The sequence below is a fragment of the Canis lupus genome, chromosome 24, assembly GCF_003254725.2.
Source record: "Canis lupus dingo isolate Sandy chromosome 24, ASM325472v2, whole genome shotgun sequence".
NCBI lineage: Eukaryota > Metazoa > Chordata > Mammalia > Carnivora > Canidae > Canis > Canis lupus.
This window is the reverse complement of record NC_064266.1, coordinates 20510839-20537010: the sequence shown is the minus strand read 5'-3', so window position 1 is coordinate 20537010 and position 26172 is coordinate 20510839. Positions and strand designations below refer to the sequence as shown.

General features: G+C 47.7%; 1 long non-coding RNA gene across 1 annotated transcript; it reads right to left on the bottom strand.

The window, feature by feature from the left end:
• Positions 1-3608: 3608 nt before the first annotated feature.
• On the bottom strand, positions 3609-16206 carry LOC125753513 (uncharacterized). Its single transcript, XR_007405510.1, has 3 exons — positions 15943-16206; positions 13298-13488; positions 3609-6816 (listed from the first exon to the last, which is right to left on the bottom strand). It is a non-coding gene; the product is annotated as an uncharacterized LOC125753513 (long non-coding RNA).
• Positions 16207-26172: the final 9966 nt, after the last annotated feature.

The window sequence follows — 26172 nt, the reverse complement described above, 5'->3', positions numbered from 1 at the left end:
TACTGACTTTGCTTCTTTTCTCCCTACGTGCCACGAGTAGAGAGGAAAAAGACTATTGGGAGCTCCCACCGTGTGCTGGGTACTTAAATCCACTATTTCTCATTAGCTCCTCATGATCACTCTTTGAGAAAGGGGACTATTATCTTCATTTTACAGATGAGTTAACTAGTGGTCAGAGAAATGACCCAAGGATGGATTTATTATTTTTTTAAAAGATTTTATTTATTTATCTGAGAGAGAGAGAGAGAGCACACAAGCAGGGGAAGCCGCAGAGGGAGAGGCAGAAGCAGGCTCACCACCCAGCAGGGAGCCTGATCCGGGGGCTCAATGTGGGGGCTCCATGCTGTGGGGCTGATGCTGTGGGGCTGATGCAGGACTCCATCCCAGAATCCTAGGATCATGACCTGAGCAGAAGGCAGACCCTAAATCGACTGACCCACCCAGGTGCCCCTCAAGGATGGATTTAAACACTAACTTATTGGAAAGGAAATTTCTCCACCATCTTGACAACCTACTGTCCCATCCCCAGGGGGATGTGAAGCCTGGAGTTCTGGAAGAGGGAGTCAGAGCCAAAGCTGGGATTTCTTCCAGAGCAACAAGAACACCTAACCCCCATGAGCACTTACCAGAGGCCAGGCCCTCTTCTCAGTGCCTTACAGACACAAATTCATTCATTTACCCTCCTAACAACTTATGAGGTGAGGACTATCATTCCCAAACCTGGCTCCCAGATGGCAGGTTTGTATTTCCAGCCGTGTTCACCTGCATGTTGAATCCCAGCTCAACTATCCCAAAATGCTCCCATCAACCCTCCCCTCCCGCCCCACCCCTGCTATGTCACTCACCCCTGAGAAGGTGGTAGCTCCAACTCCCTGCTGGCTCTCTAAGCCAAACCCTCAGAGCCATCCTTAGCTCCTGTCTTTCCTCACCTTCCGAATCCAACCCAGCGCCTAGCCAACCTTGCAAATGCGGCCTGACCTGGCCACTTCTCTCCATCATCACAGCTTCTTCTTGGCCTGAGCCACCATCGCCTCTCACTGAGATTATTACACCAGCTTCTCCCTGGTCTCCCAGCTTTCCCCTTCGTGCTCCCCCCACCCCCGAGTCTAATCTTTGCAGTGCTCTAATTAGGCAGATCCATGTATAACCAAAGTTAGGTCATGCCCTTCTCTGCTCGGCACCTCCCATGGCTCTCACCTCACACAGTAAAACCAAAATGCTCTGTGGCTGTAAGGCCTTACCTGATTTGCTGACACTACTTTCTCCTTTTCTTCGCCTGTGACCTTGACTCCCTTCCTGTCTCCTTTCCCACGGGACCAGCCTCCTTGCTGTTTCTCCCACATCAAGGCCAGCTCCTGCCTCAGGCCTCTGCCTAGCTGTTCCCTCTGCTGGTACACTTTCCCCAGCTCATCACCTGGCGGCCCCCCTCACCCCTTTCAAGTCTGCACAAATGCCCTGCTTCTCAGCAAGTCCTTCCCTAGCAGCCTGTTTTAAAATGGGACCCTGCCCCAATATCCCATTCCCTGTGCACTTTGGAGTCTGGTTTTTGCTTTCCTACAGCATTTATCAACCTTTCAGTACACTCTATAACTTACCTATTTGTTATATTATTGTTACTTGTCTACCCCTGCCACAGTATGATCTCCACAAGAACGAGGATCTTTGTTCACTTTGTTTATATCCCAAGTGCCTAAAAAATGCCTGGCACAGAGTAGATGCTCAAGAAAAATGGGTTAAATAAATCAACCGGTAGTTTTACAGATAAGGCCAGTGAGGCTCAGTAGCTCACTGAGTAGCTTGCCCAAGGATGCACAGGTAGCAAGGGGCGGAGCTGGGATTCAAATGCAGGCAGTCAAACAGCCTGCGCCTATGCATTGCATCTTGTTTCGAAGGCCCAGAGCTGGGGAGACAATATCAAATGTCAGTAGTGGTACTTAGGAGTGTTTGTTGCCCTGTGGAAATGCAAGCACAGTGTTAACAGATATTTTTTTTTCCGGGAGAAGTTAGAATCTAAATCTGTATATGAGATGTATCCATTTTTAAACATTAGTATCTGTTTCAAAACTTGACTAAGCACTGAGCAAGATGAAACAGTTCCAGGGGCAGCTTCAACTCATGAGCTGTGGTGCACGACCTCTGACCTGGACACTCTGAGTTAGTGCCCACGGCTGAGCAGGACCAGGGACAGAATTTCACACTGACAAAATGGCTCCAAAAGTGAGGTAGACCTCCACCTCAGAGTATCTATGTTGCATTAGCTCTCCTTCCAGCTGCCTAGTAGGTAACCAGCCCTGATGTATAACCCCAATAAATCCCAGGCCCCACAAAGCCCCATCCCCACAGAATATCTCTTTTCGAAGAAGCAGAATCCAATAACCAAAGTTAATTCCCACCAACGCCAACTGTCACATGAACCCTTGAAGAATGGTAAAGGGGGCTGTTTAACTGTCACACTTTGCTAGTAGAGATGTGCACTGGGTTGAATACTGTTTCCCCAAATTTCATGTCCACTTGGAGTCTATGAGTGTGACTTTATTTGGAAATAGGGTCTTTGCTGATATAATAAAGTTAAAATGAGTTGCTACTGGATTAAGATGGGCCCTAATCCAATAACCGGTGCCCTAATAAGAAAGGGAGATTTGGCCATGACACACACACACACAGAGGGCAGATGGCCACGTGAAGATGGAGACAGAGTCTGGAGTGACGTGTCTATAAGCCCAAGAATGCCAACGGTTGCCTGTATCCACCAGAAGCTAGAAGAAGCATAAAAGTCTTCCTCCCGGGGCACGTGGGTGGCTCAGTGAGTGAAGTGTCTGCCTTTGACTCAAGTCATGATCTCACAGTCCTGGGATCTTACTCCCTATTGGGCTCCCTGCTCAGTAAGGAGCCTGCTTCTCTCTCTCCCTCTGCCGCTCCCCCTGTGTTCCATCTCTCTCTCTCTGTGTCAAATACACAAATTTAAAAATCTTAAAAAAAAAAAAAAAAGCCATCTTCCCTAAAGACTTCAGAGGGAGGGTGGCCTTGCCAACAACTTGATTTCAGACTTCCAGCCTCTTATACTGGGACACAGTACATTTCTGTTGTTTGAAGCCATGTGGTTTGCAGTACCTTGTAGAGAAGCCCCAGGAACCTAGCACAGGGCGTAAATTGGTGCAGATTCCAAGAAAGGCAGTTTGGCAATATCAAAATGGAAAATACACATGCCCTTTGATCCCTCCCTCTTGTGCAGGTATATTGGTAGGTTAAATTCCACATGTAGGAGCACCGCAGAATTGTTTGTAAGAGAAAACATTTGGAAACAACCTAAATGTTCATTGGCAGAGGACTAGCTAATAAAGTATGGCACATTTATACAGTGGAACAGAATGTCAAAATGAGAATATCTTTACGTACTGATCTGGACTGACCTTCAAGTTATATTGTTAGATGAAAAGGTGTAGGGTAGGGGCACCTGGGTGGCTCAGTCAATTAAGCATCTGTCTTGGGTCAGGTCATGATCTCAGGGTCCTGGAACCCATCAGGCTCCCTGCTGAGCAGGGAGCCTGCTTCTCTCTCTCCCTCTGTCCCTCCCCCTGCTAGTGCCCCCCCCCCCAATAAATAAAATCCTTTTTAAAAACGTGTATGGTGCTAAACAGTATGAATACTTTTAAACCATTTGTGGAAAAAGAAGAATATTTATGGACATTGCTTGTAGATGCCTAAAATCTCTACTGACTTTGGTCACCTCTGGGGAGGAGCCTGCAGAAAGGGTGGTGGGGAGAGGACGGGAAGAGAGACTAGCACTGAAGCGGGAGAGCTTGGTTCTTGTCTCACAGATTTGAAGAATGAATCTTATGGACCAAGGAGAGTGAGGACAGTAATAGTTTATTAAGTAAGGATACAGAGAAAGCTCTCAGAAGTGAGAGGGGTCCTGACAAGGTTGCTGCTGAAGGCTTTTTGGCTGGCCTTTTATTGAGAACCTAACCAGGGAGCCCACAGCCATGAGGTCTCTTTGTGCTGTCTGGAGAGAATGACTTATGGCTGTTTTGGGGTCTGAGCAGTTTCTGTGGTTGCTTGGTAACCATCAAAGGAAGACACTCACTCCTTAACACTTTGGAGTGAGGGGCCAGATTTACATTTTTGTCTCTGTTTCTGCTGCCTTATCTCTGTTTTCTTGGGAGAGTAGGAGCCTGCCTCTGAGCCTTTCAGTGTCCTTGGGATTTATGGGAGCCTAGAGATTTATGGGAGCCTGACTCTGGGCCTTTCCCTTATCTTTCCCTGCCTAGCCCCATCTGTCCCTAACTCATTCCTCCCTCTGGAATAATAACCTTAACTGCAGTTAGGGATTGGGACAATAACCTCTCTGGCTGCTTCAGGCTGAAAAGGGACGGCATAAGGGGTCAGCAGTCAGAGCATTCCCAGGGGTTGGTCAAGAGGTCCACAGTATGGCTCCCAAGAGATGTTGGAAGGCATGAAGTGCCACAGGCACTGACAAACACAGAAATACAAAATCCAAAAATTATTTCCAAGAGTAAAATAGCATCTCTGAAATATTGACACCAGTTTCCAAGCCAATCAAACAATCCTGGAAAGACTCTGATTTTTGTCCAGTTGAGTTTGAATGTCATTTATTAATTGTGAGCCCTTATAAGAATTGTCAATTATATTAAAACAGCACATGTGTGGAAACTCTTTACCACCTAAGCGATGTTGAAGAAGCAAGCAATTGGGATGCCTGGGTGGCTCAGCGGTTAAGCGCTTGCCTTTGTTTTTGTTTTTTTTTTAAGATTTTATTTATTTATTCATGAGAGACACACAGAGAGAGAGACAGAGACAGAGACAGAGACACAGGCAGAGGGTGAAGCAGGCTCCACACAGGGAGCCCAACATGAAACTGGATGGTGGGTCTCCAGGATCATGCCCTGGGCTGAAGTCGGCGCTAAACCACTGAGCCACCTGGGCTGCCGGAGAGCTTGTCTTTGGCTCAGGGCGTGATCCCGGAGTTCCGGGATCGAATCCCACATCAGGCTCCCTGCATGGAGCCTGCTTCTCTCTCTGCCTCTCTCTGTGTGTCTCTCATGAATAAATAAATAAAATCTAAAAAAAGAAGAAGTAGTCAATAGTTGCCAGATTTTTTAGAAATCCTGCCCTAACTTTACTTAGTTCTTGTTTTAGAGCATCTAATGCTTGGGATGTGTGGTTTCTGGTTCTGCTGAGCAAACAGTTTGTTTTATCTCACGATGTAAGACTTTTCCTAGCGCTGGGAGACCCACCAAGGAGAGGGCTAAGGCTTCTGCTTCCACAGAACTGATATGATATAAGATATCATATCATATAATATGGTATGGTCTGATATGAGAACCACATTGTCATCGCAATCAGGAGATAGATGAGGCAGTTCTTGCTGGAACAGGCTGCTGGGAGTGGGAAGAGTAACAATCCTAGTTTGCCTACAGTACATAACCCCAAGAATTGTTTAGGAATGGTGTAATAGGCCATATTGGCACAAAATAAGGCCCATCCTCTTGGTAGATGTAAGTCACTAGTTGGGGATGGGAAGTATAAAGTTGCATTGATTAGTATAGGTTTATAGCAGGCTATGCATATACAATTGGCTTGAACTATATGTTTTTAGATGTATTGGAGGCCTGTCTTACAGAGAGCTTGAAGCTGAGTAGTAAGACTCTTGTTGAGTAATAAGACTCTTGTTGAGTCATAAAATTTTGGCCTGGGTGGCCCCCCACATCCACTAGACTATTGAAAAGCAAGCTTTGGGGATCCCTGGGTGGCTCAGCGGTGTTGAGCCTGCCTTCAGCCCAGGACCTGATCCTGGAGACCCGGGATGGAGTCCCACGTCAGGGTCCCGGCATGGAGCCTGATTCTCCCTCTGCCTGTGTCTCTGCCTCTTTCTCTCTCTCTCTCTCTCTCTCTCTCTCTCTCTCTCTGTGTCTCTCATGGAGAAATAAATAAAATATTTTTTTTAAAAAAAGCAAGCGTTGGGATCCCTGGGTGGCGCAGCGGTTTGGCGCCTGCCTTTGGCCCAGGGCGCGATCCTGAAGACCCAGGATCGAATCCCACGTCGGGCTCCCAGTGCATGGAGCCTGCTTCTCCCTCTGCCTGTGTCTCTGCCTCTCTCTCTCTCTGTGTGACTATCATAAATAAATTAAAATAAAAAAAAATAAAAAAAAGCAAGCGTTATGAGTAGTTGTTGGCAATACAAAACTGAGGTTGATTCATGACATTGAGAGCCATATGTACCCCAAAATTAGATGTAGCCAATAGTTTCATGGGGTTAGGGTTTATAGTGACCTTAGTGGGAAAAGAACTTCTGTAGTCAATACCGGAAGAGCCTGTTTTCATTTTACACAGGTGTATTTTCTAGCGTCCATTAACGTGCCGCTAGCGGCCAATCGTGTGGTATAATTCTTGTTTTGTTTATAGGATTGATTTGTTAAGTTGGTAAAACGAGAGCTACTGGCCATTTTCTGTTCATAAATAGCAGTGTCTTCTTCCCCCCCTACCCCCATACTATGGGGCTGGCAGGCAAAGAACAGTTGGACCAGTACTAGAGTGTTAAGGATTCCCCCACAGTTATATTAATGGCCTGGGATGTTAAAATAGAACATTCTGTCATGGCCCCCAAATACATATTATTCCATAGTAAAAGTAACCCTCAAATCATGGCTCTTAGGTTTACTTGCCTTGTCTTTTGAACAGTAAATGAAGGTCTTCTATAGGCCCATAGGAATAGGTTGGAGGATCACTTGCAGGATTATCAAGGCCTGATGTCCACTTCTTAATATGAATGATGAATCCAGGATTCAAGACCTGAAACTTTAACAGCAGTTGCAGTAGAGAGAATGACAGGATATGGTCCTTCCCATATTTTATTCACTGACGGGGATTTAGTGGGTAAAGTTTTAACCAACACCAGATCCCCCGGTTGATATATAGAGGGTCCCTTTTCCTGTGGCTGCTCTTTGGATAGTTGTTGTAGTTGGTATTGGAATTGAGCTAAAGATGTTCTGTGTTTAATCTGGGCATCTGTCTCTGGATCAAATAGAAAATCATTGGTTAGGAAAGCAAGTCCATATAACCGTTCATATGGACTAAGTCCTTGGATTTTTGGAGTATTCCTTATTCTAATTAACACTATGGGAAGGGCTGACGTCCAGGAGAGCTGGGGCTCCAAAATTATTCTGAAATAATTTCCTTAGGTGCCTTTTTAGGATCTCATTTATTTTTCCCACCTTTCCTGAGGACTGAGGTTTCCAAGCACAATGTAAGTGATAGTCTATGCCCAGGGCCTTTGATCTTCCCTGGGTGATAGTGGCCTTAAAAGAGGGATCATTGTCATTTTACAAACTTTTAGGCAAGCCAGATCTAGGTATTATTTCATAAAGCAAAACCCTGATAACTTCCTGTGCCTTTTCAGTCACATGGAAAGGCCTCTACCCAGTTGATAAAAGTATCAACCCATACTAACAAATACTGGAAACTTTTTGACTTTGGCATATGGGTAAAGCAAAAGCATTGCCCATAGTTGCTTGGTCAGTCCCTTTTGCATGTCCCCTGCAATGTATAATTGCTACCTCTAGGAGCAGAAAAACAGATTTTAAGGACACCTGGGTGGCTCAGTGGTTGAGCATCTGCCTTTGGCTCAGGGCGTGATCCCAGGATCCAGGACCGGACTCGAGTCCCACAAGGACTTCTTGCAGGGGCCTGCTTCTCCCTCTGCCTGTGTCTCTGCCTCTCTCTCTCTCTCTCTCTGTCTCTCATGAATGAATAAATAAAATCTTTAAAAAAAAGCCCAGATTTTAAAAGGTTATATATTTCCTGGTGATATTTTATAGGGAACCCATTTACTGTCAGGAAATGTCACTCTTTCCTGCATGGGCATGTAAGACTAAGAAGGCCTGTATAGATATTATCCTGCTTATTTTTGCTTAGTTCTAACATTCAGATCAAGGCTATTAATTCAGCTAGCAGAGCTCTAGAGCCAGGAGAAAGGGGCTTGCTTTCAATTACCTCGGAAGGTAATTACTTTTCTTTTTTTTTTTTACTTTTCAATTATCTACAGCATATCTGGCCTTCCTTATTCCCTGTTCTGTAAAGGAGCTGCCATCAGTATATAGGATCCAATCTGGATTGTCTAGTGGAGTTTCTTGCAGATCCTGTCTGGCAGAATAATTTTACATTACAATTTGGGGATTCTTGGGTGGCTCAGCAGTTGAGGTTGAGCATCTGCCTTCAGCCCAGAGTGTGGTCCTGGAGTCCTGAGATCGAATCCCACATCAGGGTCCCTGATTCTCTCTCTGCCTATGTCTCTCTCTCTCTCTGTGTCTCTCATGAGAAAATAAAATCTTAAAAAAAAAAAGAAAACTGCATTATAATTTGTTCACAATCATGTTCGAGTTTATCCTCCTCCTCCGGTAGGAAAGTTGCAGGATTTAAAGATGTATAAGTTTTTTGTTTTTAAAGATTTATTTATTTATTTATTTATTTATTTATTTATTTATTTATGAAAGGCACAGAGAGAGAGAGAGGCAGAAACACAGGCAGAGGGAGAAGCAGGCTCCATGCAGGGAGGCTGATACAGGACTGGAATCCCGGGTCTCCAGGATCATGCCCTGGGCTGAAGGCAGGCGCTCAACCACTGAGCCACCCAGAGGTCCCAAGATGTACAAGTCTTAATGCAAATAGCAGGTCCTTCTAGGAGTAAGGCTTGATATCTTAAGAGGTGACTATCAGCCAGAAGCCTCCTTTTGATTCCAATAGTCCTGTTATATTATGAGGGGCATAAACAGTTATATCTGCCTCCAAGGTTATCTTAACGACTTCAGGTATCAGGAGGGCAACAGCTGCTACAGCCCATAAACATGCCAGCCACTCTCTTGCCATTATGTCTAATTCCTTGTTTAAGTATCCTATCAGTTGTTGAGTTGATCCTCTAGTCTGGGTCACAACTCCAAGAGCTATTCCGTTCCTTTCCGTGACACACAAGTTGAAATCCTTTCCCACAGAAAGACTTAGAGCTGGAACTTTTAATAAAGCTTATTTAAGTTGCAAAAGGCCTGTCAGGCCTTTAGCTCCCATGGTAGGATATAGGTTCCATTAGATTAAGTTTCCTTTATTTAGTGATATAGTGGGTGGGCTATTTCTCCAAACCCTGGTATTCATAACCTGCAGTATCCTATAATTTCCAAAAACCTTGCAGCTGTTTAAGGGTGCAAGCGAGAGGGAGAGACAAGAGAGGCTTAATCTGGGCAGCCTGGGTTGGCTCAGCGGTTTAGCGCCACCTTCGGCCCAGGGCGTGATCTTGGAGACCTGGGATAGTGGGGCTCCCTGCGTGGGGCCTCTTTCTCCCTCTGCCTGTGTCTCTGCCTCTCTCTCTCTATGTGGGTCTCTCACGAATAAATAATTTTTTTTTTAAAGATAGGCTTAGTCCTTTCTTCTCCTAGAGCCTTCATGCTTTCTGATGGTATTAGGCCTAAGTATTTTATAGAGGTCTGGGATAGTCGGGCCTTTTTCCTTGACATCTTATATCCTCAAGAGGCTAAAAAGTTAAGTAAAGCAGTTGTTCCCTCTTGAGAAATCAGGTTGGTGGGAGCACAAATAAGAATGTCATCCACATAATGCAAAAACCTTAACCTGAGAATAATTAAACTCCAAAAGATCCTTTGCTAGGGCCTGACCAAATAAATGTGGACTGTCCCGAAATCCCAGGGGCAAAACAGTCCAAGTAAGCTGTGTATTTTGTCCTGTCGGATCTTCGAAAGAAAAGAGATATTGAGAGTCAGGGTGGACAGGGATACAGAAAAAGGTATCCTTAATATCTAGTATTGAGGGCAGCGCCCGGTGGCACAGCGGTTTGGCACCGCCTGCAGCCTGGGGTATGATCCTGGAGACCCGGGATCGAGTCCCACATTGGGCTCCCTGCATGGAGCCTGCTTCTCCCTCTCCCTCTCCCTCTCCCTCTGCCTGTGTCTCTGCCTCTCTCTCTGTGTCTATGAATAAATAAATAAAATCTTAAAAAAAAAAAGATCTAGTATTGAAACCCATGTAGTGTCACTGGGTATCTGTGCCAGCAGAGTATAAGGGTGGGGACAACAGGGTGGAGTGGGATGACTGCTTTGTTAATCAGGCGGAGGTCTTGAACTAACCTCCATTCACCATTAGGCTTGTATATTCCCCAAATGGGAGAGTTACAGGGGTGTTGTAGGGCTTTAAAAGTCCCTGTGCCTTTAAGTTATTTATGATGCTTTCTAATCCCCTTTTAGTCCCAGATTTTAGGGGAAATTGCTTTTGGTGGAGAACGGAGGAAGGATCCTTTAGGCGGATCACAACTAGGGAGGCAGTTTTAGCCTGTCCTGTTTTTCCTCCAGAGGGTTGACCTTCATGTCTGTTAGAGGGAGACATAAAAGTTGTCCTGGCCCCACTAATCCTATGGTTGTCATTTGAGCTAAGATGTCTCTTCCTAACAAAGGAGTTGGGCTTTCAGGCATGACTAGAAATGAACGAGTGAACATTATTTCTCCCCAGACACAGCAGAGGGGCTCTGAAAAGTACTTGGTCAGGTTTCTCCCGAGACACCCCTTACAGTAACCTTATGAGTAGTGAGGCTGCCAGGATTGGAAAGGAGGACAGAATAAGCGACCCCTTATCCAGAAGGAAATTGATTTTATTTCCCTCTATGTCCAGGATAACCCGAGGCTCCTGTGTCAAGTGACAGGGGCAGAGACATAGAGCCCCCCGGGCCCCATCAATCCTGCTAGATCCCTCGAGAAAGGGACGGGTGGGCCTCCAGACTCCGTGAGGGTGGTCAACCTTCCAGTGGTCTCCTTTGCATCTAGGAGAGAGCCGTGGTGGCTTTCCGGGGCATTCCTGTTTGAAGTGCCCAATCTGTCCACATTTATAACAGGCACCAGGAGCTTCTCAGGTGGACTGAAAGTCTTGTCCTTTTAGGGCTGCCACTAGAAAAACAGCTTTCTTTTGATCTTTCCTTTCTTTTTCTCGGGCCTCCTGCTGATCTCTATTGAAAAAGATGGAATTAGCCATCTTCAGGAGGGTGTTTAGGGAGTTGTCCCAACCTATAGCCATCTTTTGTAACTTTCTCTGAATATCAGGAGCTGATTGAGTTATAAACTTATTTTTTAGTATTATTTCCCCTTCTGGAGTATCCGGGGTCAGAGAGGTATGCTATATAAAGTCTCTCTTAGTCTCTCTAAGAAGGTAGAAGGGGGCTCTAAAGCGTCCCTGAATTACTGGGGCCAGCGTGGAATAGTTTAAAGCCTTTTTCCTAGTTCTCCTCAATCCTTTCAGAATACATGCCTGAAAATGTTTCTGTTTCCAAACTCCCACAGAACTATCATAGTCCCATTGGGGGTCACCTAGAGGAACCGCCTGTTTACCCGTGGGGAAAGCCTCTTCCCCAATCTGTACTTCTTCCCCAAAGGCCACATATATTCGTCCCCAAAGGTTTCAGCAGCCTGCAAGGCAGCCTGCCTTTCTACAGCGGTCAAAGTCTGAGAAGAACATTACATTTCTCCAATCTAATTCAAACAATTCAAATTTGGGTTATATTTTGCAAGACTTCAATATATTGGTCAGGGTTATCTGTGAACTTGCCCAAGTCACTCTTGATCTGTTTAAAGTCTTGGAGAGAGAATGGCACATTTACTTTCCTGGGACCAAATTCACTAGGCATTTCAGGTATCGGATATAGCCAGTGCGCCTTTTTCTTACTGGGAGGGTTCTCAGTTTGAGGCAACTCCAGATTAGGCGGGCAGGAGGGTTTAAGGGGCAGGCTTTTCCTGGGAAGGAGCCTCAGGGGGCAGATTATTATACATTCCCTTCTCCTGATATTTTACAGAGGCCAGGGGGGAGGTGTTTGCCTTACTAGATTTACATAAGTCTATCTGCTCTCCTAAGGCAAAGAAAGCTTGCACAAAAGGAACTTCTGACCATTTACCCTCCCTTTTACAATATAGATCTAACTGTAAGATAGTATTGTATTCAATACTTCCCTCAGGAGGCCAGGTCTCTCCATCCTCCAGGCGATATTGAGGCCAAGCCTGGGAACAAAAAAACTTCATACACTTTCTTTTAAGCGTCAGTGGGTCAAATTTTCCACAATTTTTCAGAATGCAATCCAGAGGTGTCTCCACCAAGGATGGTTTGTTTCCCATCTCGTGATCTTGGTAGGAGTCTCTTACTGCGTACCTGTTATAGAGAGGTGACTATGAAGGCCTCCCTACAAATCAGCTCTCAACTAAACCAAGGCGTCCCTTGGTTCACCTACCCAAGGTGAAAGAGTAGCCTAACATCTTGGGATGAGGTGGGATCAGGCTGGTGGGAGTAGCCACTCTTACTGATCCTTCACCTAATCTTCCTGGTCTCCTGTGGATCTCCCCGAAAAAGTTTGGCCTAATCATAGAGTTTAGCGAGGTTAATAGTTTTTTTTTTGTTTGTTTGTTTGTTTGTTTTAGGTTAATAGTTTAAACTATGATATTCCTTTTAGAAGGTTGAGGAAGCAAGCGAAACATATAGGGTCTCTCAGGGGGAGGCGTATGCTACTTGTGGATAAGGCTTCCCTGGAGGTGTGACCCCCAGGGCCAGTCTCCATTCTTTTATGTGTCTTGGAGACCCCAAGGCCACCAAAGGTAATCGAGGGCAGGCTCAGAGCGCTGAATTGCCAGTGCACCCTGCAATGAACCTTAGACTAGCCTGGAATCCTACAAATGACTTATTCTTCAGAGCTCTCTTGCATGAGCCCTCATTGTCTGGTCATGTAAATTTGCTTGCATTCTTAGCCCCATGATCAGTCAGACCACTTATAAGCCAATTCCAAATAAGTTTCCTTACCTCACACTTGGTGCTTTTCTGTTCATATACATGAGGTCCCATTTGCAAGCATGACCCCACAGTAAGCAAAGTCTCTGAGGTGGGGAAAAACCAATTAAGAAAGCCAGAAGAGGGATCCCTGGGTGGCGCAGTGGTTTAGCGCCTGCCTTTGGCCCAGGGCGCGATCCTGGACACCCGGGATCGAGTCCCACGTCGGGCTCCCGGTGCATGGAGCCTGCCTCTCTCTCTGCCTCTCTCTCTCTCTCTCTCTCTCTGTCTGTGACTATCATAAATAAATAAATAAATAAATAAATAAATAAATAAATAAATAAATAAAAGAAAGCCAGAAGACTGAAAGCAGAACTAGTTAGGGGTAGGCCAACATGCCCTTCCTTTGGGGAAGGAAGATCGACCAAACCTTTCCCCAGAAGCTTGTCACCTGAGTCTTCAGACTGGCAGTCATGTTACTCACCTTTAACTGGCTGACACGTGTCCGGTTTTGCTGTTTGTTATGAGAAGAGGTTATCCAAGGGAGAGACATCTCCCAGGAAAGAAAAGGAAAGAGTCCACATTTACTCAGCCTTCCGTGTGACCGATCCCGGGTGTCAGCACCAAAATGAAGCCGGAGAGCTTGTTCTCATCTCACGGCGTCGAAGAATGAACCTCGAGGACCAAGGAGAGAGGATAGCAAAGGAAGTTTATTAAGCAAAGGTATAGAGAAAGCTCTCAGAAGTGAGAGGGGTCCTGACAAGGTTGCTGCTGAAGGCTTTTTGGCTGGCCTTTTATTGAGAACCTAACCAGGGAGCCCACAGCCATGAGGTCTCTTTGTGCTGTCTGGAGAGAATGACATATGGCTGTTTTGGGGTCTGAGCAGTTTCTGTGGTTGCTTGGTAACCATCAAAGGAAGATACTCACTCCTTAACACTTTGGAGTGAGGGGCCAGATTTACATTTTTGTCTCTGTTTCTGCTGCCTTATCTCTGTTTACTTGGGAGAGTAGGAGCCTGCCTCTGGGCCTTTCAGTGTCCTTGGGATTTATGGGAGCCCAGAGATTTATGGAAGCCTGACTCTGGGCCTTTCCCTTATCTTTCCCTGCCTAGCCCCATCTGTCCCTAACTCAACACCACATAGTCTTTCACCCTTTTTGAATTTTGAACCATGTAAAATGTATTACGTTTTTAACAATAATTCACTTTATTTGAGAGAGAGGATGCATGCACGCATGAAGTGGGGGGGGGGAGAGGGAGAGGGAGAGAGAAAAATCTCAAGCAGACTTCCCCACTGAGCCTGGAGCCCAACAGGAGGCTCCTATCTCATGACCCTGAGATCATGACCTGATCTAAAATCTAGAATTGGACACTCAACTGACTGAGCTACCCAGGCACCGGCAGGTGAAATTAATTTTAATAATGTATTGTATCTAATCCAATATATCTAACATATTATCACTTCAACAACTAACCAAAAAATTGTTAATGAGAGGATTTAATTTTTTTCAAACTAATGTATTCAAAATCTGGTATGAGGGAGAAGGGACAAATCCTCCTTACAGGAGAATTCCAGTTAATAGATACAGTATTGACAGGATTAGAACAATCCCCCCTTGCACACCACAGTAGTAATTGCTGTAGGCCAAATCCACCTATAAACATTCAAATTAGTGGGTGAAACTTTAAGGTGAAAAAGGATATTTGCAACTACCTCCCCTTCAAATAGGTATCATTTCTGTGGTGGCTTTAACATGTGTCCACACGTTCTCTGATGCCCTCCTCCCCAGGCTGTGAAGCTTGGTTCCCCTCCCCTGGAGTGTGAGTTAGACTTAGCTTCCAACAGATAGAATGTGGAAAGGGGAAAAATAAAGACTTGACAGTGGAGAAATCTGTCAGGTGCCGCCTGAACCAAACAGTCAGATAAGCATCCCCAGTAACAAGTCTTGAGATAGCATGGCACCCTAAAATGATGTGATGAGAAGCGTACTTCATCCTGTGGCATTCTTCTTCCCAACTTCCATAACTGCAGCCTGACCTTGGGAAAGCTAGCTGAAGGACGTGCTGCAAAATATCTGACCAGCACTCTTCAAAAGTGCCAAGGTCACAAAAGACAAGGAAAGACCAGGAAACTGTCACTGAGTGGAGGACAGTGAGCAGACATGGTATATAGAAACCCCCTCTATTATCTTTGCAACTCTTCTACAAATCTCTCATTACTTTTGCGCTCTTTGGTCTGGAGCACAGAAGCGAGATGACAAAGGGGATGTCATCATTTGGAAGGCGTCGCAGTAAGATGCACAAATCATGCTGCCACTGTGGCTCTCAGGCCTACCACCTTCAGAAGTCTACCCGTGGCAAACGTGGCTACCCTGCCAAGCGGAAGACAAAGTATAACTGGAGTGCCAAGGCTAAAAGGTGAACCACCACTGAGATCGGTTGAATAAGGCACCTAAAAATTGTCCACCACAGATTCAGGCCTGGATTCTGTGAAGGAACGACACCTCAGCCCAGGAGGGCACCCAGTCCATCTGAAGGATTTCAATGATTAGTCACACAATAAATGTTCTGGTTTAAAATAAAATAAGGGGCGCCTGGGTGGCTCAGAGGTTGAGCGTCTGCCTTTGGCTCAGGTCGTGATTCCAGGGTCCCGGGGCTCCTACAGGGAGCCTGCTTCTCCCTCTGCCTGTGTCTCTGCCTCTCTCATAAATAAATAAATAAATAAATAAATAAATAAATAAATAAATAAATAAAATCTTTTTTTAAAAAAAAGATAATAATACAACTGTTTTGGTCAAGATGGAGTAACAGGAATCAGGTTCGCCCTCCCAACTGAAAAAAAAAAAAGGATCAACCAGGAACCTGGTGAGTGAGAGGAGCCCCACAGTGGCCCCAACTGACTTCTCTGGGAGCTTCCAGGCTGTTGTGGAGATTTTAATACTCTCAATAAACGAGGAAACAAGTAGACAGAAAATCAGTTAAGGTATCAGTACGGGGAGGTTTAGCCGACACCATCATCCAACCTAACTGACATGTACAGGGGGCTGCACCCCGCAACAGCAGAATGCACAAGGCCTTGGGCCCAGGTGGCTCCCGGAGACCCGAGGGGCACCTGGAGGCTCTGAACTCACTGGACAGCGAGCCCGTAGCGGCCTCGGGCGCCCTCTGGTGTTCCTGCAAGGTGGTGGCAGCTCAGCCGGCTGCCCTCTTCACCGCGGGGGGCAGCTGTTTCCTTTAGCCGGCGATCCCACCTCTCAGAGGTGGGGGGAGGTCGGGGAGAGTGGGAAGGGCTGACGGGCTTGGGCGGGGGGGGGCCAGGTTCCCCTTCCTTTCCCCGAGCCTGAGCACCCAACCCAGGCCCCTGCCCCCAGGGGCTGCCCCTCCCGGCTGCGGAGTCTTGCGTGCCCTCCCCATCCCTGCTGACCCAAGGGGCCAGGTGATTTCTCAAGCCAGCTTCGGAGGAGCTCCTTCGCCTCACCCCCAACTGGGTCAAGGAAGACGAGACCCGAGGCCACTGCCTGGGCTCTCGGAGGCTGTGCCGGGGCGGGGAGCGGAGATGCCCCCAGGGTGAGACCGAGGAGCAGAGCAATATCGGTAGGGATGGGGAAGGCATCAGTGGGAGGTATGGGGTGAGAGCGCCCGCCCTGGGGAGACGACCAGCAACATTCATGCCCCAACTCTTGGTCCCAAATCTTGTGTAGAGAGCAGGCTGAGAGGGGAGCAATCCAGGGTGCAAGTCACTGTGTGAGTCTGGTGATCCCTAACCTCTCTGTGGCTTGTTTTTTTTTTTTCCGTCTAAAATAGGGCCAACGAGGGCACCTGGGTTGAGCATCTGCCTTTGGCTCAGGGCGTGATCCCAGGTCCCGGGGAATTGACTTGGCATGGGGCTCCCCACAGGGAGCCTGCTTCTCCCTCTGCCTATGTCTCTGTCTCTCTGTGTGTCTCTCATGAATAATAAATAAAATCTTTTTAAAAAATAACAAAAATAGGGCCAATGAGAATGCCAGTCTCTTGAGACAGTTTGAAGACCTGTGGGCTACACACAGTGTTTGGCATGTAGGAGTGCTCCATAAATGCCAGCTCGTCCTCGTGCCAGAGGAGACATCTGGGGTTCAAATTAGCAGGCTTCACACAAGTTATAATTATGGATGACTCAGACGTGGTCCTGCCCTTGGACCCTGTGGGCCAACAGTGGCAATATACCAGAGTCAGGGCTGCAGCTGAAGGACGAGGTAATGTCCTATCACAGAGGACAAGTGCCAGGACATTCAGAGGGCAACACACACAGTGCTTGTCTGTGCCATGCTGTGTACTCAGTACTTTGCATAAACGCACTTTTTGTCCTCATCCCACCGTAATGTGGTAATCATTTCTTCAAATCACAATAAAGGAACCTGAACACAGTGTGTAAGCCTCTTGCCCAAGGCTACAGAGGTGACATCTGAGCCCAAAAGGACCAGGTCCAGAGTGCCCCATAACTCTGGCACCGACAGATGCAGCAGAAATGACCAGATTCTGCCAATTGATCAACCTTAGAGGGAATGAGGTCATACTCGTAGCCACCCATGAGGGTCTACACAGACACACGCAAGCACCAAAGTATACGGTAGGTACCCAGGCATCATGTTTCCACAGACAAACACACTGGTTTATCCTGCCTATGACAAGTGCTCAGAAAATCCTCTGGAAAACCACTCTGACAATGGTGTACATTGTTGGGAAAAATGTAATCAGTGCAAATGAACTCACAGACACACACTTCCATCTATGAATCGGTGGGCCCCTTGAATAAACCTGCTACACGTTTGGTGTGTGAATTATTAGAATGGTATGTGTGTGGGCATGCCGATGCACTCAGTATGTATTTGCACTTACACTGATTTTTTTTTGTTTGTTTGCAGTTACATTTATTGAGCATCTACTATGTGTAAGTAAAGCTAAGGCTCGGAGAAGTGAAGTGGCTTGCCCAAGCTCAAACAGCTAGGAAATGGCTGGGATTCAAACCCTGGTCCTGCAATATTGGGCAGTGGTGTCTGTCTCCACTACCGGGCATGTTCAAAAGCGAACAGCGCCATAGTTGGATGTTCCCATTGACATTCCATGTAAACTTGGACCATTGTGTCCTGTTACAGGCCACATCCCCGCGTGCTTGTTCACAGGTGTGCTCCCTTGCTCAGAGTGGTGGTGGGGCTGGTGACTCTGGCCCCCCTCCCAGTCTCAGGCTGGGCTGGCATCACCAAGGACTGCGAGCTTCCTGTCCCAGCCTTGCCAAGCCCTAAAGCACACAACTCAAAGCCAGGCCCTGGGCACCAGGCCATCAGGAGCCTGGTGATGGATTTCATAGGAAATCCTCATAGGATTTCATAAGCATCTGGCTCCAGACCTGCGGTCAAGGCAGGGAGAGGGAGGGAGGAAAACAGGATGTCCACCGGGTGTGTGTGGCTCCGGGTAGGCCCGCTGGCCGGGTTTGGCTGGCGGGGGCGGTGGGGGGGGTTGGCTGCCAGGCTGTGGCATCTAATGCACACTCAGCAGGATGCTTGCTGTGTGAGGGATGCGGAGGGTGCACTGGGAGGGGTCAGGGCCACACTGTTGCCAGATCCCGGAGGCCCTGGGGGAGGGAGGAGAGAAATAGGAGGGAGGGGGTAAGTAATAGAACACGGAAAGAGGAAAGAGGTGAATTCATCTTCTCTACAGATCTTGAGTGCCTGTCCTGGGCTGGGCACTGTGGGTGTGGGGTGGGCAGGGGGCACTGAGTCCTGCTGTTGCAGAGCTCAGAGAGCTCAAATGGCACCCATCGGAGCGGGGAACTGGGAGGACCCAGCCAGTGGGAGGAGTCATCAATGTGTCCGCAGGGAGAAGAGTATGCAAGAGTGTGCAATAGTGTATGTATACACACACAAGCACCCGTACAGCCTGCTGTCCACGTATGTCCTGTGAGCACAAGCATGGCCTCATTCCTCCCCCTCCTAGGTCTCCCCCTGACCCCATCCAGTCCCTTCCAATCATAGGACAAAAGTTCCCCCTCAGCCCAGACTCTGGAGCTCAGGGGTAAAGGCCTCCCAGAAAATAGACCCCTGGTGTCCCTCACATAGACCTCTCTACCAGGAGCCCTGAGTAGTGAGGCACATGAGCAGCCCCGGGCCACTGCCTGGGTGCCCAGGCATGTGGGATGTGCCCAGGTACGTGTCCTGCGTTGAAGGTACTGGAAGTGCTTCTGGGGAGTCCCACAGAGGTGTGATGTCCTTGGCCACTGAGTCCCCACTGTGGGCATAGGCACTGTGCTCAGTGCTTCAGACAGGGTGAGTGACCTTAGGCATGTCGGCCTGTCAGAGCCCTGGCTTCTAATCTAAAAAATGGAGTAGCGATACTCACTTCCAGTCTTGTTAGAGTAATGCAGTGAGCCATGATCCCAACAGTCTTATTATTTTCCCCAAGTCTTTGTCTTCCCAGGGATCCCATGTGCTCCTTAACAGCAGGCCCTGGGCTTCATATTCCTGTTTCTCTCATGACTCATCATCATATAGGATCAAATAAATACTTGCTGTAAGAATTGTTGAGCAGAGGTGCCTGGGTGGCTCAGTGGTTGAGCATCTGCCTTCTGTTCAAGTCATGATCCCAGGGTCCTGGGATCGAGTCCCACATCGGGCTCCCCACAGAGGGCTTGCGTCTCCCACTGCCTGTGTCTCTGCCTCTCTTTGTGTTTCTCTCATGAATAAATAAATAAATAAATAAATAAATAAATAAATAAATAAATACAGTCTTAAAAAAAAGAAAAGAACTGTTGAGCAGAGCTGTTCATTCCCTACAGGTAATGACAGCCATTTGCACCTACTTAATAAAAATACCCAGCTGGGCAGCCCGGGTGGCTCAGCGGCTTAGCGCCGCCTTCAACCCAGGGCCTGAGCCTGGGGACCAGGAATCAAGTCCCATGTCAGGCTCCCTGCGTAGAGCCTGCTTCTCCCTCTGCCTGTGTCTCTGCCTCTCTCTCTCTGTGTGTCTCTCATGAATAAATAAATAAAATCTTAAAAAATAATACTCAGCAATTCTGAGCTTTTATTATATGTGGGGCATTGCGCTGAGCACTTTACATTCATTCTTTTGACAATTCATTGACCACCCAGAAGGAGCTGGCTCTGTGCTAGACGTAAGAATGTGGCATTGCTGCCCTTTAGGTTCTTTCTGGTGGGTTTGGGAGGGACAGATGATAAATAATTTAATACACAAGTGAGATCATTTCAAACTTTGGCAAGTACTGTGAGTAAATTAAGACAGGGCTAGGACCAGGGGCCCAAGGCAGGACGAATTTGGTTTGTACAAGGACTAGAAAAAAAGGAGCACGTTTGGAGCTGACTGAACAAGGTGGGGGTGGAGGAGGCAGGCCAGGCTGGCCTGGGCCAGCTCCTCAATGGTCATTCCAACTTTACAGACAGGGAGCTACTGCTGGTAGAGGGCAAGCGACTGGCCTGACGTTCCAGTACTGGTTAGAGCCTAAGCAAAGATACAAACCTAGGTCCAACCTGGCTCTAGATCCAAGCATGTTTTTCCTTCGCTGTGGACTGCTGCAGAGACACACATCTGTGCACTACCCAGTAATATACGCATGTTGGCACACACGTGCACACTACACACACTCTGCACGCTGGCCCACAGTGAGGGGCTGCAGGCTCAACTGTCACTAAGTGTCAGAGGAGCAGAGAGCCTAGGAGCCAAATATTTCTGATATTTTTCCCTGGCTTGTGGGGCCAAGTAGGAGGGCTAGATGTCACCTTTGGCCAGCATTCCAGAAGTTCTGGGCCAAAAGAGGATCAAATGACAGGAAGACAGAGTGAGTGGAACTTTGGGGCGGGATGCAGACATGGGGGGAGATGATAGAGAAGTGACAGCCCAGACTATGGGCTCTTCTGGGCAGGGGAAGAGGTGAGAATGGAGGCGAGAACGGAGGCAGCAGAGGGAGTTGAAACGTTCTTGGAAGCATAGTCCCTGCCAGGCCAACACCTGGCTTCCTCTTACCTTTGCTGGGTCACCTCCCCAGATAGGGTGCTCACTGCTCACCGAGGTAGCCTGGGAGGGGCTGACTTTGATAACTTCCTCTTCACCATCTGCTTTGTGGCTGTAAAATGTGAAAAGACTCATCTGTTAGAATGAGAAACATACGGAAGCCGCATGAAGGCACTTCCGTTTTTCTGAATCAGATTGGTAGAGATGGAAAACTTTGATAAGGCACTGTTCCCTCGAAGTTGTGGGGAAATAAGCAGTCATAGGCTCTGCTAGGAGGAATTGGCACAATCTCAATGGATGGTCCATCCAGAAATTTCCCTTATAAGTGCAGGTGCCCAGGGGCTCCTGAGTGGCTCAGTCGGCTATGCATCTGACTTGATCTCAGCTCAGGTCCTGCTTGATCTCAGGGTTGTGAGTTCAAGCTCCACACTGGGCTCCATGCTGGGCATGGAACCTGCTTAAAAAAAAAAAAAAAAGTGCAAATGCCCAAACTTTTGACTTAGCCATTCTATTTCTAGGAAATTAGCTCAGAGTTGCTCTCTACTCCTCCACTTACAAATACTGCAGCATTGTTTGTACTAGTCAGACTGGAAATAACGAAGTGTTCATTGACAAGGGATGATTTCAATACACCAGTACATCCCTACAATGGAATACTACAAAGCTGTAAAAAATCAGGAAGTTCTTTTTGAAGGGATGTAGAATGATCCCCAAGACAAATCGCTAAGTAGGAAGAAAAAAAGCAATCTGAAGGACTGTGTATATGCTCCCACCTGTGTGTAAAGTGAATGATAGTCATCACTATGTCTTTAAGGAAACATAAGAAAATTGGTTGCCCCCAGAAAGAGGAACTAGGGGGCTGGAAACAGGAAAGAAAGGGAGACTTCAAGTATTACCCATTGTACCTTTTGAACTTTGAGTCAAAATTTGAATAAATACAAATATTAAAAAATCTATCCTCCTGAAAGTGCCACATTCCTACACACTCCTTGCCCTCAGCAAACTCCTTGTCTCCTTGGACAAAACATTCTGGAAGAGAAAAAAAAGACAAGAGGCCTGAGTGTAAATTCTACTTCCATCACTGACCCACAATGCAACCTTGGGCAAAATGCTTTCCCTCTCCGGTTCGTATTATACGACACCCAAACAATGCCCCCAGCTCTGGCATTCTATGTCCTCCTGGTAGACCAAGCACAATGGCTAGAGCCAGAGGGTAGGCACAATGGCTCCTTGCTTCTTGATTCATCCGATTTACCTAAACTGAGTACCTCCCATGTGCCAGGTTCGTCTCCATTTCTTGCCCTACAAGCCCCCAACCCTGGTGCCTGGCATGGGAGTTAGTACACCACAGGAATTTAGGATAGACTTCTTAGCTTACAAATGAGGAATGGCTATTCAGGCGGATGCAAGGTGAATATGGATGGACAGGTAGACAGAAGAAGGCAGCTAAACAGATTCATGGGTGGATGGATCTTTAAGACCATGGACTTTGCTCAATCCTACAGCCCTCCTCATGGCTACCGCCTATTTTTTTTATTGTTTTTGTACTCCCTTTTTTTGCAGCAAAGGTCTTTGAAAGAGTGTCTATACTCACTGTCTCTAATTCCTCTTCTCTCTTAAATCTACTCCAATCACACTTCTACCTGCACCCCCCCCCCCATCCCACACCCACTGAAACTGCCGTTGTCAAGGTCATCTTGTCTCAAAATTCAACACTCAATTCTCGGTCTTCATCTATCAACTGATCAGTAGATTTTGCCAAAGTTGGCCTCTCTCTGCTCCCTGTTACACCTTCTCTCTTCGTCTGGCATCTGGAACTCCATACTCTGCAGGCTGTCCTTGCTCCTTCCTGCTCAAGTGGCCCAGGATCCAGTCCCCCACATCTCAGCCAGTCTCATGCCCATGGCACCAGATCTACATCTTCGAAGGGGTAGGTGGTGGGGAATGGGTTATAAGTGAAGTATAGATGGATGGATGAGGGATGACTATATTGATGGAGGGATTTAACCCATTCAGCTGCTATTTACCGAGCACTTACCATACACTGGTGAGCCAAACCAGCAAGTGCCTGTCCTAAAGGAGCTTATGGTTTCATGGGAGAGACAGATGTAGATATGTAATATATATGCAATTATATAGAATTAATATATTTAATATTAATATATGATTACATATAATTAAATACATACATAATTCCAAATTATAATGTGTGTTATGAAGGGAAAAAAGGATGCTCTGAGAGAATGAAATGGATGAGGGATGGAAAAAGACAATAAATGAGTAGATGGAGGTAGACAAGACTTGGGCTGGGCTGCTTTACTTCAGTGGTCCTGGCTGGCCCCATGCACCATCCATTTCCAGACCCAGGATTCTCCCCACACCCCACCTGTAGCTCTAACCTCAGGGAGACTGTCCTCTCTTCCTGTACTGACACCGCACCTGCCCCAGCCCATCCCCAGTGGCCCTGCCTGACTCCATGTCCTGCCCCACCCTGCTGAGTCATAGTCTTGGGCCACTCTGAGGATAGCTCCATGGGGTTTCCAGCTCCATCCAGCCCTTTGGCCATCTGCAACCCGGGACAGGGTAAGATTGCCAGGAGGGAGGCCAGCAAGTGCCAAGCAATGATATCTATGCCTCAGGACGACTCTCTCGATCCTTGAGAGACCAGGCCTAGGGCTCCAGTTGGAGTCGCTCTGGGGCCTGGGGTCAGGAATAAAGGATTAGAGCCAAATCTGTCTGCAGGATTGTAACTTAATCATGAGCTGGAATTGGAATTTAGGTCAAGGGTCAGAATGGGAAAAGGTGGGTGCCTAGTCAGTGACCAAGGCAGTGCTTGGTTTGGGCTGGAGTCAGGATTTAGCTCCAGCTATGAGCAGTGATGGGGGCTCAGGTTATGTCCAAGTTTTCAGCTTAAGAGCCCAAAGTCTGGAATAAGGCTCAGTGTATGACCAGAGTCAAGGATCAGGGCTCAGTCAATGTCCAGGGCACTGGTCTAGTCTTCTTTTTCTCCAGGGATGGACAGGGTGGGTGGGTTGTCTCTGGACCCCTTTTAGCCTAAAGTTCCATCATCCACACAGACAAGTAGCACCTGTGCCAAACCCTCTCCTCCTTCCCCTCACCCTCCCTGGGTCAGACCCTGAGGCCCAGGCCTGGCTCAGTGTCCCCCACAAAGCCTAGCAGTCCTTGTTCTGGCACCCAGGGGACCAGAGTGGGGGTAGGGGCTCTGGGGCAGGACTCTGTGCCTGACTCAAGAGGGCACCTTGCGTAAGGCTTTCTGATGCAACTGGCTGCTGGCTGAACACCTCAGTACCCCCTCCTACTCTTCACCCCACTCCTCAAGCTTTTCCCAGAAACAGAAGGGCTGGGCAGTGGCCTGAATCAAACACACATAATCCCTCTCCTTCCGGGGCCCTGATGGCTTTGGGAGCAGCAGGAGCCAGGCTGACAGACAGGCAGGCAGAGCAGGGATCCAATGACTCAGCAACAGCTCCATTATTGGAGCAGGCCGATCTAGGGCTTCCTCCTCCTCCCAGCGGGAAGGCAAGGGAGAGAATCAGAATCCCTGGAAGCTTGCAGAGCCCCACCTTCAACACACACAAACCAGTAATTATGAGGACTGGTGGCTGCCCAAGGTCACCCAGTTGTGAGCCAGCAAAGCAAGGTGAGAACTGAAATCAGCTCTCCTCCAGTGGTCCCTGGGTCCTCCCGCCACAGGCTGGGGAGAGGACCCCTCATCCTTGAGGAGGGCGTGGGACTTCCCCAGGAACTTCCAATCCATCTAGTGGAGGATTCTGAAACAGCCAATGACATGGGCTTTGGAACCACACAGACCTGGGTTCAAAGCCCTCTGGCTTGCTGTGTGATTCTGGGCAGGTTACTTCTCCTCTTTGACATCTGGTTTTTTTACTTGTTGAGAAAGAGCCTAAATTCACTCTTTAATTCACTGGTCAGGGTTGCAGATGAAAGCAACTGAAAGGGACACAGCCCAGCCTGCCACATGGGGGATGCCCAGGAAATGTGCCCCTACCTCTCCAACCCTCTCAGCAAGCAAGGGTGCATGTTGCAGTGGGAAGGGGTGGAACGGTGACACCCTCAGCTTTGTGGAAACTGTCAGCCACTTACCATCAAGTGCTTATCCTATGCCAGGAACTCCTCTGAGCACTTTGTATTAACTCAGTTAACCCTCCATTTGCTCCAGTAACAGTTCCCAGTAGGGATGTGCCATATTCAATACTCCTATCCTGTCTGGAGGATACTATGTCAATTCCATTTTATACATGAGGGTTCTGGGTCTCAGACTAACTAAGTGACACACACACACCCCACCCCGGGGTCAGACAACTGGTACAGGCCAAGGAGGTGGCACAGAGCAGTAGACAAAGACCACCTGGACTTTGAGCCAGACTGCCTGGTTCCTAATCTCACTGTCCCCATTTACTCCTTAAGCCAGTGATGTCATTGTCCGAGCCTGTTCCCTCATCTGCCTCCAAGCATGAGAACAGGGACTTGGGGAAGTTTGAGGATGCAGTATGATGAAGTAAGGGAAGCACCCACACAGGGCCATGCTCCATCCATGGGCAAAGAATCACATTCCCACACTCAGAGGACAGAGCTGGATCACCCAGCAAGGCTGCGACTGCCACTGGGCCACCCCTGGGCTATGTTGTCCCCGGACACTGGCCTTCCTGCCTCTCCTGGGGCCCAGCCTGAGCCAGATTCAGATGATGAAGGATTTCTGCAAAGCTCTTGGAAGGCCCCAGAGAAGAAGGAGGTGCCCAGTTGCCTCATAAGGGCTCCCCAAGAGGAGCTGGAGCCGAGGGCTGTAACTCTTGAATCACCCACTATCATTCCCAGATCCATTGGCCCAAATCTGTTTACCCAATTGTCCTATTAGTTCTGTAGTATTTTTCCTTCAATCAGCTCATTTTTTAAAAAAAGATTTTATTTATGTATTTATGAGAGACACAGAGAGACAGAAATAGAGAGGCAGAGACACAGGCAGAGGGAGAAGCAGGCTCCATGCAGGCAGCCCGACGTGGGACTCGATCCGGGGTCTCCAGGATCACACCCTGGGCTGAAGGCAGGCGTTAAACCACTGAGCCACACAGGGATCCCTCAATCAGTTCATTTTTTTAAAATCAGGGAAATTTGGGGATCGCTGGGTGGCTCAGTGGTTTGGCGCCTGCCTTTGGCTCAGGGCCTGATCCTGGAGTCTCGGGATCGAGTCCCACATTGGGGTCCCTGCATGGAGCCTGATTCTCCCTCTGCCTGTGTCTCTGTCTCTCTCTCTGTGTCTCTCATGAATAAATAAATAAAATCTTTTTAAAAAAAATTAGGGAAATATGGGGCACCTAGGTGGCTTA